Source organism: Macrobrachium rosenbergii, chromosome 50 (assembly GCF_040412425.1).
Source record: "Macrobrachium rosenbergii isolate ZJJX-2024 chromosome 50, ASM4041242v1, whole genome shotgun sequence".
Lineage (NCBI taxonomy): Eukaryota > Metazoa > Arthropoda > Malacostraca > Decapoda > Palaemonidae > Macrobrachium > Macrobrachium rosenbergii.
This window is the reverse complement of record NC_089790.1, coordinates 1,125,001-1,130,000: the sequence shown is the minus strand read 5'-3', so window position 1 is coordinate 1,130,000 and position 5,000 is coordinate 1,125,001. Positions and strand designations below refer to the sequence as shown.

General features: G+C 38.2%; 1 protein-coding gene across 1 annotated transcript in view; it reads right to left on the bottom strand.

Moving 5' to 3' along the window:
* The window catches only part of LOC136832479 (cell adhesion molecule 2-like), a 351,167-nt gene that overhangs the window by 27,630 nt on the left and 318,537 nt on the right, over positions 1-5,000 (bottom strand). The window lies entirely within an intron of this gene.

The window sequence follows — 5,000 nt, the reverse complement described above, 5'->3', positions numbered from 1 at the left end:
AGAGATGATTTATGAAAGATTGTTATAATGGCTTCAACACCGAAGCATATATAATTATATTTGGTGTGATAATATCATCATCATCATCTTAATTATCAAAAAAATATTAGATATATTACTAAAGATTGAAAAAATCATGGAAAAGTACCCCAAGCCTAATCAGTATAGAAGAGCAATTGGAAATCTTATCATCCAGTCTTGCTCATAATTTATTATAATGTCTCTGCCTCTGCCAGACTAAATGGGGAGTACTTCAGGGTCCCCGTTTAGTCTTCTAATAATTATCCATCTCAGGCACTTTTCACTTTTGTCAAGTTTTGCCATTCTATTCAGGAGCCGTTTCTAATCCATCTCTGGTATCCTTTCAGCTCGGCGCCAATGCGAACTTCATTGAATGGCATAAACACCAGCACTTCTTGTTTGACTGTTTCGCCAAAAATTTAGCAACTCGGAATTTACATGTTTTTGAGATGCCAGGAGTCTTGGAGGTAAGTTATGATTGGATGTTGATAGTAGGAATGGTATTAGAATTTTGATTATAAATATCATACATATAGATACCTGTAGCCGATTTCTTGTGCTGTTTGGCTCTTATTATTATCATTATTGTGATATTAATATGTACATGTACGAAAAAAATAAGCGTCATCATATATATATATATATATATATATATATATATATATATATATATATATATATATATATATATATATAACAAAGAAAAATGTTTCGCCATAAAGCAAAACCACCTGTTGTAGCATGGACTAGAACTTCCGCTCTATTTGGAAACGGAATTAATGTGGAATGCCAGCCAGTTAGAACTGGTACTTTTGCAAAGAAAAAATAGAACTGTTTTGTGTTATCGTCTGGTATTTCACTTGGCACCCACGTCACACAATTTTCCAGATTATTAGTGGGTCAGTGGTTACATAAGATGATATTGTAGGGGTACAGCATAGCCGTCGATATGAAACAGAGATATTGCTGGGTCAGTTAGTCAGACTAAGTGCATTTTTACAAGAAGGCTTGTAAGTAATATCTATGTGATATTGGTATCTATGTTATATAGATTAAATGTTTAATCTATATGTTAACTAGATTGAGTCAGTGGTAATTAACTTTTTAGCTCCTGGTTCCTCTACTCCTTGGAATAGCTTCCGGCTTGTGTAAATGTTTTCATATCCATTACTCTAGAATGAAGGTTAGTAATGAGGTTTTGCTTCTCCATCTAAACTGTATTATCACACCTGATGTTGAATCTGTCTTGGAAACATTCAGCTAGTTTTGTTTCCTTTGTAGTAGAGATGTATCAGCATTCCTGATACATTTGTGTACATACGGCGGATCCAGGGTTTGTTCTTCTTTCCCATACAGGCGTCTGTTTTCAGTGGGATTAGAGGGCCGGTGAGGCATGATGGCAGTTGTTTGAAGAGGTATAACACTTACAACCGTTTGTTTTGTTCCATAATTTCCTGTGCTTTCTCTTGATCATGTGTGTCTGAAGCGTAATAGGTTTCCTTTAAACTTTTCAACGTACAGGAGGTTGAATGTGTTCAGTGTAGTTGATTCAGCGTTTGGGCATCTTCTCCTTACATATAGACCTAACTTCATGCTCTGATGCACGAGTAAATCTTGGCTAAGTCGAGAACTGTTTCATTTGGAATGTTGTCAAGTATTGTGCAGAAGCTTCAGACACATCTGCATGGCCTCAATCACTCATCCAGAAAAATTGTTGCATACTTACCGGATCGTTAATTGTCAATTACCCTGACAAGACATGTTTTGGCACATGTAATCAACTCATTGAGGAAAATTGTTGACACTTGCAATCAGCGTATTGACAGATGTTCTCAAGCAAAAAACGTGTTTTTCCTTTCATCTGATTAAATCGTAATTTCACTGTTTTAGATGCCAGTATTTTTTTTTTCAGAAATTATTGTGCCTAATAGATATTTAATCAGTAAGTTGCCTGGCGTATTTTCGACTGAAATCCGAGATGGAATTTAAGCTTATAATTTTTGGAGATAATGGATTCAAGAAGGCATTCACTAGTTGTGGTTCTAATGATTCATTATGATTTGAGAAATGGACTACACCATTGTTAGAGGCTAACGTTCTTCCATATTGTAGCCCTTATGTCCTATATATTGAAGCATGTCTCGTGGATTTTTTTTCACAATGAAGCTTGGAGAGAAAATTTGTCTTTTTATGAATAACTTAGATGGGAGTTTTTTGTTTACAAAATTTTCAATTCCCTTGATCGTTTTACCGTGTTGAATCTCTTGGTTTCTTTGAATGCTCTCTTCGAAGTGATTTAGAAGGTGGCCATGTCATTACTTTTATACAGAAAAGTAATGACATGATCATATTTTAATTATACTAATTAAAATTATATATTATTTTGGCTGAAATAGGTTTTTTGACCTTCAACTTTTGAAATTCCATTTGGACGACCAAAGTTCGTCAAGAAAAATAAGGCCCAATATCCTTCGAAACGACTGCTGTGCTGTAGAACGCGTAGTATCATAGGCAGCCCATAGAATATTGCGAGTTAATAAAGTTTTCACATATTACGGAGATTAAAAAACTGCCCAATATTGGCGCCCACTGAATATTGTATTATATTCGTCCCGCCACCTGAAAAATTTCTTTTATAACTACTTTCGGGCCCCCCTTGCACAAAAGGTTCTCTCTTAAAATATGTTATAAGCCGGCCTTATAGCTGTTCAGAGGTTGTATATTTTAAACTACATACAACAGCTGGAAGCTTTTTGCGTGGCTGGGTAAAGATTCTCTCTCTCTCTCTCTCTCTCTCTCTCTCTCTCTCTCTCTCTCTCTCTCTCTCTCTCTCTCTCTCTCTCTCTCTCCTTACTTCCTTGTGGTAGTATACTAAGCTCTCCTTCTTTCTCTATGTCTCTCTCTCTCGACCTTACTTCCATGTGTGGTAAAACACTAAGCTCTCGCAATAACATCAGTGGATGTCGGAAAGGATTGTAATTACCCTCTTCGTGGTTTATGATAATTTTCATATATTTTTGGGCTGAAGCAAAGTTGATGTAACAAAAGATTGTCTGTCAGAAATTTTATCTGTACTGAAAGCTCACGTGCTCTTAGTCAGTAAAGACCAGGAAAGACTTAGAGAAGGTAATCATTGGACAGATAGACGGAAGTGGAACTCTTTGAACATTCAGTCTCTGACGACAGAAGTTTAAGATTCGACTTCATCAATTTTTTGTCCTATGTCATCACTTCCTGTTAAACCGACGGGAATTTTGGTAACGCATCTGAGAAAGCAGCAGCAAGACGGGACCAAGAATAGGGAAAATAACGTCTCCTTTTGACAGATAGAAAAGTAGCTCACACAAAGCGAGGAAGAAAGCTGGCCCTCCATCCTTATGCAAATGTCAGCACAAGGACGGAGACCTTTTGCCAATAAATCCTTTATAATCATCATCATGATGTTTAAGAGGATTTATCTTCGTAGATGGAAGAAGAGACTCTGTGCAGCGGCAGTACCTTTATATAATAAGCTGCTCTGCCATACTTAGGCCATTGACGAATCTGTAAGAGGATTGGAAGGTCTGCACTCTCGTCTGGGCGAAGTGACTTAAAAGGTCAAAAATACATAGTTGATGAAATAGAGAGCTGGCAGTGGAGAGGAGTGTGATGGAATGACAATGGAGAGAAAAGTGATGAGCAGTCTGAGGAGGAGGAGGAGGAGGAGGAGGGAGGAGAGGATTGAGGAAATTCGGATAAATCAGAACGCAATATAACAGGTTGGAAATATTCTGTCTACGACCAGCAGAGGAAGAGGAGGCTTGCTCAATCACTTGTCCACAAAAATGGATAGCCTAGCTGGTTTTCTTCAACACTTCATGCTGAAGGTTATGCTTTACTCAGTGGTAATGATTCTTGGCTACCAGTCGAGAGGGCCGGGGTTCAATTCCCGCCGCTCACGGATTGAGCCACAAATCCGGTAGCCCGCCAACCTAACGGTCCGAAAGAACTCGAGAAATTTGGTAGGAGAATAGGTAACAGAGTTAAACAGTGGGCCTAGCGACATACTGCCCACATGTCATAGGCATTGGGACCCGTCCCCCCACTGGCTGTCGGCCTAAGAAGCAGGAGATCAGCGCCTGCCCTATGAGCCTACAGAGGCCCAGGAGGATTTTAACTTTTATTTTTCTACTCAGTTCACTGACTATTTTCTTCTGTTATTTTATGAAAGTATATTAATTTCGTTCTTCTCTTCTTGTTTCCCGCTCTTTTCTAACCTGTAGCGTCTTCCTTTGCAAGCCCAAGGTCCACCAGCACGTTTTTAAATCTGTGCTACTAATAATAATAATAATAATAATAATAATAATAATGCAACAACACGACATCAGAAAGTTTGAACATCCGAGCCGATGTACATAACGTAAAAGCTGGGATTAAAAAAAAAAAAGGAAAAAGCATCAAATATTAAAATCATTCAGACTTGTAAAAATCCTCTAGGTGCTATAGCAGACAGAACACATCTAAATCCCCTCTTTCCATATGGAACCGCCCCCACCCCCAACAAGTTTAGCACAGTAGAAGTTCCGAGGTGCGATGACGCCCTTATTCAAAATTCAAAATTTGCGCGTTTTTAGTAGATATTTTGTGTCTCTCTCTATCCGAAGTTCCTGTCAAGAAATGCTGAATTATTCATGAATTCGAAGATACATTAGAATGAAGACGCTTGGAGGAGCAAACGAAAAAAAGAAAAATAAGCAGGTCGGTTGTGTGACTTACATTTTAAACAGATTTAAGATGGAGTAAGATCGACGACTTCAGGATGTCTTCATTTGAGAATGCGAGTATTATTTGCGTCAGAGAGAGAGAGAGAGAGAGAGAGAGAGAGAGAGAGAGAGAGAGAGAGAAAGTTGATTTATGATTCAATAAACAGAGAGAGAGAGAGAAACTGATTCAATAAACAGAGTGAGGGCGAGAGCGGATGGTGTATGTGCACAGGCAGA